The 9,892-nt window shown below is 40.3% G+C and overlaps 1 long non-coding RNA gene across 1 annotated transcript; it reads right to left on the bottom strand.

Moving 5' to 3' along the window:
• Positions 1-1,761: 1,761 nt before the first annotated feature.
• LOC121340336 lies at positions 1,762-9,380 on the bottom strand. Its single transcript, XR_005953281.1, has 3 exons — positions 9,278-9,380; positions 8,806-8,864; positions 1,762-2,183 (listed from the first exon to the last, which is right to left on the bottom strand). It is a non-coding gene; the product is annotated as an uncharacterized LOC121340336 (long non-coding RNA).
• Positions 9,381-9,892: the final 512 nt, after the last annotated feature.

Genomic DNA, 9,892 nt, shown 5'->3' with positions numbered 1-9,892 from the left:
AGATGAGTAGGAGTAAAGTCCATTCTCTGCTGTTCATTGTAACAGTTTTTTTATGATACTCTAAACAGTAAACTTTTTTCCATGGCTCCCACATTCCCACTAGGTCCTCCTGGGTTCATCTGCAGTGTTCTCCAATACCCGTGGTGTTTGGCAAGCCTCCTAGCCCAGGCACAGCCTGCTTCTGCAGCCCAAGTTACCAGAATATACAGTTGGCTCTGGCACATGGGAAACATCCCCTGAGCTGCCTCAGCACAGCTCCAGCCTTGGTCCTGGCAGGTCCAGCTCCAAGCCTCAGCTAAGGAGCCTGCGCAGAACCACACAAGCCCATGGAGCTCCTATGCCTCTGCACCAGCACTGCAGTTTGGCCACAACCTAGGCAATTACCCCACAAAAGGGAGATAAATAGGTGGGTGTATTTCTTTAACTATGTGTATGCATGGGTGTCAAGGGGAGAGGAGAAGAAAGAGCATCACAGGTTTGAGATCACATAACTTCCCTTGTCAAAGCTCTTCTTATGCACCTTTCCCCTTCAAACTGTCCAAGCAATGGCCTATAGTGAAAACTGGCTGGAAATTCAAGACAGAAAGAATTCAGGTTGTTTGTGGTCAGTTGTGTGGTTCACAGAACAAGACAGTTTGGAAGAGAGAACTCTCCCACTGGAAATGTGTGAGCTGGAGGCAACACCACCATGTGGTGCTACAGCAAGAGGAACCCCTTTACAAAGAGAACATGGCCTGGGGGTTATTCTGTGCTTTTCAGCCACATATATGACAAAATTAAAACCAAAATTACCATCTTGGTGCCTCGGGTGGCTGTACAGGCACATTCTTAATAAATTAAGTAATTTCAGGTTAATCTAAAAAGACTCCTTCAAAATACAAATTATTCCTTTTTGGACCCAAGCTGAGCAACTTTCTGTTTGCTTTGAAAAAAAACCAAACCCAAAACACTTCAACATGTATGGAGGATACTCGTGAGGCTATTATAGCCCTAGATGGTTACCAAAAAGTAAGAGCTGAGTCTTTGGGTCCCCTGCAGATCTAAGGGAATTAGATAACTTCAAAGGAGTCTCTAACAGGCCATGTACTGAGAACAAACTGCTTGAGGTAGTCACTGAGGAACACAGGGATGATATCAAGGGTTTGCTCACGCAATGTAGGATACGCAGGTACTTCCTGGCAGTCATCTTTCACAGACACAAACCATTCCAGTATGTTCTGACAGCTTGTGTCTTGAAACCTGTGTGTTGGGTGAGATAATGACAACTACTATTTGCAGCATGAAAAAATTAGCCCGAAGAAATACTTAGCACATGTTCTCTTCTGGAGAAGTGCAGTATGAACTCATTCAGAGCCTAAGCAACCATGACCGCATCCGTATGGGGAGCACATGTCCTTTCAGTTAAACACAGCTCTATTTGTGCACCATTGCCCTCTTGGCAAATCTGCATAAATCCAACACTTTAAAGCATGTGTCATCTCTATTATAGTATGGTGGAAAATATAAAGTGCTGGGTAACTTTAGGCTGCATTCAGAACTGATTCAGAGGAGTGCTTGAGCTCATTTGAGATTAATATCTGGTCAGGCCAGGATATCTCTCATGGATAACACTGATGTCCAGATTTCCTTTTGGTATTTCAGAAATAACAACAGAAACTGCATCTGGAGGGATTTGTCTCCAGTGATGCACATGCAATTTTCATACTGCAGGAAGAAATTGCAGCACTGACAGCCACACGGTGCCATTCGAAGTGTAGTTAATTCATGATTAAGCTAATTAATTTGTTCCTATGTAAAGTAGATTTGCATCAAAGCAAAAGAATGAGAATGCTATCACATCACAAGGGGTTCTTGCTACTTATTCTTCACAGACACAGAGATAGTTTAAGGCAGGTGAAAAAAATTACAGGAATTTTCATCAGACAGACTTTGCCAACATCTTCCATGTTACTACACTCAGCTTGCAGATTTGACACCAAAGGCCTTTCAAGTAAGTGCTCTTGCATGTTTGCTTTTCCTCACCAAACAGAAAATGTTCTCTTTTTCCTAGAAAGCTTCAAGCCTTTGGCATGATTGGCTCTGAATCCATCAGTGGTTTCCACAGGGTCCAGAACTTCAAATACTCTTCTTCCTTGCATGCAGGTTTTGGGGCCCTCTCCTGTTTAATTTATGAATTGTACTCCCTGTTAGGGCAGAAATAAAAACCTTGTCATTAAATTGCCTAATTGCCTGACTCATTTCTGTCTCTGATGAACAGATTCAGTAGCAAAAGGCTGTGAAGAGAGGCAACCCCCAGAATCCATGAGCTTGGACAGCTTTAGCATACTTACTGTTTATACAACATGCATCCACTTGTAGGAACAGCCACTAGTGAACAGCTTCTGTTCCTGCTCATTTTACTGAGTAAGATTTGTTCTGCAAAGGACGTGCCCCTCACTCCCGTGACCACAAAAGAAGGCATGTGTCCCAGAGACAATTTTGGACCAGCATGGGTATCCAGGAAGATTGCCAAGTGTTCTGTTCCTAATGGGAAGAAGGTGGGTACTGCAGGGTACAAGAAACTCGTATTGTTTGTGCCTGATGGGGTGGAAGAGCCAGAAGGGGAAGAGAAACGATGGGAGACAGAATGCAGTTGGGATAATTTTCATTTCTAAGACTGCAAAGCTGAATTTCAGTCTTGGGATCTGGCAGATACGCAGGGCAGCAAGCACCCTCCATACAGATGTCTCAGAGTTCCGTGAGGTTTTAAGTTCAAAACAGTGACTTCAGCATTCAATAGCCCTGGCAAGCATTAAGAGGAAAAATTTGGCATGTGTTAAGGATCTCAAAGAGAGGGGGAGGGAGACTGCTGCCAAAAGCTCTCCATTTTGAACTTAGTTTTTCTCAGAAACTCAGTTTCTATTGCTGTTCATTAAAGCTGCAATTTCTATACCTGAGGGGAAAAAGGAGGCAAAGGATAGGGAGAGAAAGAGGCTCTTAATTTTGAACAACTGTTCACTCTTGCATTCCCACCCTTAGGTTTTTGATGGTACATTCTTAATTGAAATAATTATTGACTATGCTTCTCAACTTGAGTTTTGGTTTAGGCAGTAACAAAAGGCATTTTTGGCAATTAGGCTTAATCTAGAAACTGAAAACAAAGCTCAGTGTTTCTTAAAAACAAACAATGTTCCTATTGTTTGCTAAAGGAGGTTGTTTTTTTTTCCTCTGGTGCTATTTTGAGTTCTAACATGTCTATTGTACACAGGCTGGAGCGTTCACTCTGGTTGTTTACAACAATTTTGCTAGTGTTGCCAGGCTTTTCTTCTATGAAGCATAATTTTATAGGCAATGTACAAAACAAGCTGCAGTGTAAATAAACTAAATATGTGTGAAAAGTGTTGGCTCAACACCCCTCAAATTTGTCTCTAGCCCTAAAACTGTCATGAGGGCATTAAACACTCATGACAAGTTGAAAGCACAGTAGGTAACTCCTTGGATTACATTTTAAAGGATTGTTTCACTTGTGCAAATTTGGAACTAAAAATATTTCTCTAATTTCCGTGTCTTTAGGGCAGTCTTTTGTGGCTGCCCAGATTTCATTTTGGGTCTGCTGAGCTCACTTGAAAAAATTCAACAGCTGTTGTTGCTACCAACATGCCTGAGACCACTGATTTTAGCACTGGAAGGAGACTTTTTTGGTGCAATAGCTGGAAACTGTTTTTCTGGGGCAACCACATGTGGCTGACCACAGCTGGGAGCTAACAGGAGATAGAAGCCCTTTGTACCATTACATCTTATGTTCTACACAAAAGGTCTATCTCCTGCACTTGATGCACACCTGGGACAGCCACATGGTCACAGGCCGAAATCAATGTTTTTGACTCTTATAAACCTTTGTGGGAATGAGTTAAACACTACAATGTCTTACTGTGATGTCGCTACTGTGAAGAAACAAGCAAAAAGTGAAGCAATGGGGAGTGCTCTTATTGCCTCAAAGATGGCTTGGTACATGGCTACAGCACAGCATCCAGACAGCCATGTAATCCATCACACACACACATCAGACAATTTGGCATGTGCATGCAAGTTTATATGCATAACACAAGGGAGACTCAAGAGAAAAACTTTGCACAAAATATTGGAAAAAAATACTTAAAGCATTCGGTTATATATAAATACTTAAAGCATTCAGAATCATACAGTTATATTGCAATTTCTCCCTATTAGATTAATGATCAAAATCAGAGGTCAATGAGAGGAGCTTGTGTCACCCTGTGCTGTGCCCCTTTTCACAACTGTCACATGCTCATTCCTGCAAGCCTGGGGACAGCCACTGAAATCCTGGCTGACAGCTATGGCACAGACACATTTTCACTTCCTGCCATAACCAGACTGGTGTAAAAGTTAGCCAAGAGACACAGCTCTTGTGAATGGGTGTCTCATCTCCTCCACATGCTGAGGCACACCTTCCCAGCATCAGTGAAAAATCTGACTCAAATGCGCCACCACAAGTGGGCAAGAACTCTGTCACATATTTAAGAGCTAGGAAATTTGTTACAAATCATTATTAAAACCGAAAGAAAAAAAGAAGGTATTAACAAGGCTTATAAATTTCTCACTAGTATGGATGCCACAGGTAAGGACTGCCCCAACCTGAGCAGACTCAGACTTCTATGCGAGCGGTTTCTGAATGCCCAAAAGAAGTCATTGCTGGAATTACCTTCCTCTGGATCTGAAACAATTAGAATGGCCCCCAAAAAGGTTCAGTAACTCAGAAATGCCATTTTGTTAGACTGTATGACCACACAAGCCATCACAGAATGTAAGATCCCTTTCTATTTATCAGTTGCTTAAGACATGGTTAATAACACTTTCCAGTTTTCTGCTGAGCTGCTGAAAAACTGTGTTCAGGACCTCTGAGGAGTGGCAGATGTAGAGCATCTTAGACTGCTTTGAGAAAGAGGTCAGCTGCACTTGTGACACCTAACATTAGAAAGAATCAGGGCTGCTGCCTGTGGGATTTCCGAAATAGAACATGACCATACGCGACGTGGAACACAGGCAAGATACATCCAAAACTTTATGGATTACTCAAATTTTCTGAAAGGATGCAACACATCCTGTGGTTCCTAGAGGTGTCAGAGGCATTGTGTGTGCTGCATTGCTGATCTGCTCATGTGCTGGATGTAGATGAGTTTGACCAAAAGAAGAGTTGTTTTGTTTAACTCAAATTGACATGGACTTTTCACTGCATGTTTTCTCATGTTAGTCCAGCTTCCTCACCAGAATTCTACTAATCTCTCCAAATGAACACCGGAATTTACTTTCAATATGCTCTTTTCCTCTTCTATGGAAAACTAAGAGGGGTGCTTTGCTTCTGGAGAGGAGAAAGCTTTCCAGGAAGGAATTGCTGAGAATTGCTTGAGGAAGCCAGTGGCCTGCCAAACTGGGGATTTCAAAACTGAAAGAGAAATAGATTCCTCCTCCTTCTCCTTTTTTCTTAATACTAAGTCTAAAAAAGAAAGTTCAAACCATAGTGAGACATATTTTAAGACTTATTTTAAGTCTACTTTTGAGCACTGAATTATTGTATTATTTTTCAATTGTAAGAATTATTCAATTAGCAGAGACCTGGTAAACCAACTTTATTTCTCTAGGTACCACTTGGTGTGGTTAAGCAATACAGTAAAACTGAGACTAATTTGCTGTGAATGCTGGTGCACTAGACCATGAGGCTCCATGTCAGTAGAAAGCTGCATGTGACAAGCAGATTACAGGCTATTTTTTATTGTCAAACTCAATTCTTCATTCAAACAAATACATTGTCAGAACCCTAATTATTTCTGTTAGAAGCATTGCAGCTTGTTATAAAGGGCCATAAAGTCTTTCTCTGCAAATTTTTGATCATCACATTACAATTCCAAACCATTTGTGAAATACACCATTTAATTTACAGCCTGTTTCTCTCTATGTGGGCTCTGATTACAGAATCATCAATCATTACAGAATATTAGCCCTATGATGAACCATGCAGTGGTTGGTTGTTTTTTTTCACTCTGGTCTGAAATTAATGCCATTAGTTTTTTCCTCATTATCTCCTGTTCCGCATAATTGCTGACAGGCAAACTGGAAAATCTTGCCTTTTATTCAATCATCTTGTTTTTTTCAGCAGTGGGAATTTTGGGCAGATACAGTAACAATCCTTCTGGCTTCATCTAGTATTACAAAGTTTCATGGACAGGTTTTAAAATTCTTCATTATCTAGCAAATGTTCTGTGCGTGCATTGGAAGCTGCTTCCCTGACTGTAACTGTGAATGGAATTCAAGTTTGATCAATGGAAAAATTTCAACAGGCCTAGCACCTGTTGGTACATGTCTATGCGCAAAACTTGTGGCTTATAATTATGGTTTGAGGGAAGAAACAGGGAAAACCAGTAATATCTTTTTCCATTGCTGGCATCTTCAGGCCAGGTCAGAACACTGGAATAAAGGTGGCTGGATGATGATTAGAACTCAAGGATTAGAGGGCCATGTTTTTTTTACCCAGAATGGAAATGCTGACAGCTGGAAGATGTTTTAACTAAATCTGCAAAGGTGATGGGATCCCTGTGGAGCACAGCTGAAAATAGGTATGTGGAACCCCTGGGTCTGGTAAAGAAGAGCTGGAGGTGGTCACACTGCAGCAAAATGTCTATTTGAGTACAAAAACAAGAGTCAGTTTTTTAACATTTTATAACAACACAAATCTCACCAAGCAAGATTTACTACATCCCTGGTCAAGTAATGATGCAGGGTGACCTGACACTGCTGGGTGGCAGTTCAGACACCACCTTCAGTGGAACCTTGCCCTAGGTTTAATAGCCTGAGGCCAGGTATCTTTCCTGACCAACATCATGAACAGAAGGTGGAAGTGATCGTGGGCTCACAGCTCAAGCTGATCGGCACTTGGAGCAAGAGAAGTGACAGCAATTCTCTCAGGCAGGCTGCTGCCCCTAAACACAATCTTTGTGGCTTATTGCTGTAAGTGTAGCACAGCACTGACACAGCTCTCTTGAAAGGTTTTTATGCCACCCACTTTGGTTTTGTGTTGCTGATGTCAGAGTGTGTTATGTACAGAAGCAAAGGCCCTGGCTGATCCACTGGATTCATCAGAGTGAATTTGTAATTCCGGGGACAGTACAGGCCTTTGGAATGCAGGTAAAGATACTGAGTAGAACAAATCTTCAAAGATTCACATAGAAAAAGTTTCTGAAATACTATGAATAAATTATATCCTTTGGCATGCATAGATTGGGAGTACAACAGCCAAATCCTGAAGAAGGAGCAACTTCACTGTAGAGAAACTACCACCAAGATAGGTCTATTTAGGTTTTTTTCAACCTTTCTTAATACTTCTCTTATCTATTTTATGTCTGTGTTGGTTGATCTGAATTTTCTGTGAACTGAGCTCTGAACCCTTTTGCTTTTACTCTTAAGGAAGTCAGCTTAGTAAATTTCTTTAGTTTAATAAGGAATTCACTGGGCTCATCTATTTTCTGAAACCAAACCCAGCTTTGGAGATTAATTGCTGTTTTCCTGGAACAACTAAAAGAGAAGTCTACTGCTTGATCTGGCAGCAACACAAGGCTTTTGGAATCTGTCCACTTCTGGAAAATTTAACCCAGTGTTTTTTTAAAGGTTTATCACCTTCTGTCTCGTATATCAAGATAAAGTAATACTCCTTGTCTTAAGAAATTTTCAGGAAAGAGAAAAAGACTGACCAACAGTCTTTGAGAAAATTTTTAATTTGTAATTTCTGGATCCTGCTTTATTATACAAGGTTTTGTCAATGCATTGACAGAAGCAATATGATAAACATCAATATAAGACATTGTTTAGCCACAAGGTATTTCTTAGTAATATGAATGACAATAAACCCCAAACTGCAAATAAAAGCAAAGAGATGAAGGAGAGTTGTATTCAAGGATTAAAACCACAAACAAATGTGTTTATGTATCTCAAAGCAATGACATATGAGTAAAGAAAAGTTTTGAATTTAAACCCTTTTGAATTAAATGGAGAATCTAATAGCAATGGGAAGCACAACTACTAAGGTATTATCCATTCAAAGGCAGGAACATGCATGAAAATTACTATTAAATCCATTGTCACAAATGTTTTTGAGATCAGTGAAGCAGAGATATTTAGTGACTTGGCATTGCTGAAAACCCACTAATCTCCATGAGCAGACTGAGATTCAAAGCAGACCAGAGAGCAACCCATTGTTCATCATAATAAAGAATTTGCTGTATTCAAATGAAGTCACAGCAAAGTGGATGCGTGCCAGTGCAGCACCAGTGTTCCAAGAGAAAGGCAAGCTTGGAAATTATAGACCCTTCATCTCAATGTCTGCAATTTGCAAAATAAGGGGTACAACCGAGGAGAACATTTGCAAAATGCATGTGCAAAGGAATATCATTCTCTGTAATCTACTTGTAGATAAGTAGCAAGATGGGTGGTGTCAGTTAACTAATCTTTTTGAAAGAACTATGCTACACTTTAGTTATTAAAATTAAAACACTCGAAATAATAATAATGCATGTATCAGGCTGTTCATCTAATGCTCTGTGGCAAAAGAGGTTAATTCTCCTCTAAAATCAGTGCTGCTATTCTATAAGAACTTGACCAAAATGGTACTCTAGGTCCCAAGTCTCCTAAGTTTGGGTTTTGCACATTGCTGAACTGAGCAGCACAAAGAGTAATGTGACCACGAAATAGAGACACAATAGGAAAATGATCCAAACTTTTAACAACAGCTATATCAGGTATCTTCAGTACACTTACCTGTGTCATGTGTAATTATCCCAAGCCTCTTTTACAAGGGTGTCTAGTCCTCTCATTCTCTGTCCCAGTAAGTTGTCCATCAAGAAGAGTTGTGTTCAAGGAGAAATTGTGAAGAAACAAGTATTAGAAACAAAATTCTTGGCTTCATACACATCTCTGCTATTATCCACTGCCTTGGGTCTAGCCTCCCATTCCTACTACTTGATTCCCCTGCCCTTCCACTCTTCTTCTACTGTCCTTCCTCTGTGACTAGAACCATCCATTCCTGTTCCTTCTTTTCTTTGTTGTGCTTCCCTGAGCTGCTTCACTCTGCCTTTGTTTTCCGCTTTTGTGTTTATCCAAGTAGCATGTTCCAAATTACTAACTCAGACAAGGCAGTAGATGCTTCATTAGCTCTAGCTCAAATGAAACTCTTTTTCTTGTCATCTACACCAAACTTGTGCATCGTGTTAGCACCTTTTGGCCAATATACCTTCAATACCAATAAGACAAAAAGCCTCCAGGAAAACTCGTGCTGGCTTCTCCCTCTGCTCTGCTCCTTCCTGCTGCTCCACTCCTCCCTGACTTGACAGTTCATCTAAATGGAAAAAAAAAATTATACACAAATAAGTTTGTTCCATAAACACTTGAACCCTTTGTATCTAGTAACATGATAGTACCCGCAAGGCCTTCTTTTTGCTTACATAAATCATAGATTAAAATACAACACACGTCTACCAAAGGAAGCCAGCAGAACAGAAGAACTGAAGTGTTTTTAAACAAAGCCCAACCATTTAAAGACCAAAAAATGAATTCAAAAGACTTAGAAATTCAAGCCAAAATATTACAGTTGAAAAGATAATTTAAAAACATTAAAAAAAAATAAAAAAACCAAACCAAACCAAAAACAAACCAAAACCCCAAAAACCCCAAACCAACAAACAACAAAACCTTAAAACCCCAGCACTTTAAAATTCAGTTTTGGTTTTACAACATATTCCCTTTGAAAACAAAACCAAAGCTCTGAACCCCCGGAAGAAGAATGAGTGAGATTTGGTAGATGGAACTTAAGGCCTTTTCCTGTTTCCCAGGGGGGTTGCTGCAGTTG

Source organism: Onychostruthus taczanowskii, unplaced genomic scaffold, assembly GCF_017590055.1.
Source record: "Onychostruthus taczanowskii isolate IOZ18803 unplaced genomic scaffold, ASM1759005v1 scaffold4, whole genome shotgun sequence".
Lineage (NCBI taxonomy): Eukaryota > Metazoa > Chordata > Aves > Passeriformes > Passeridae > Onychostruthus > Onychostruthus taczanowskii.
The sequence above is the reverse complement of the archived record's forward strand: the minus strand, read 5'-3'. Positions and strand labels throughout refer to the sequence as shown.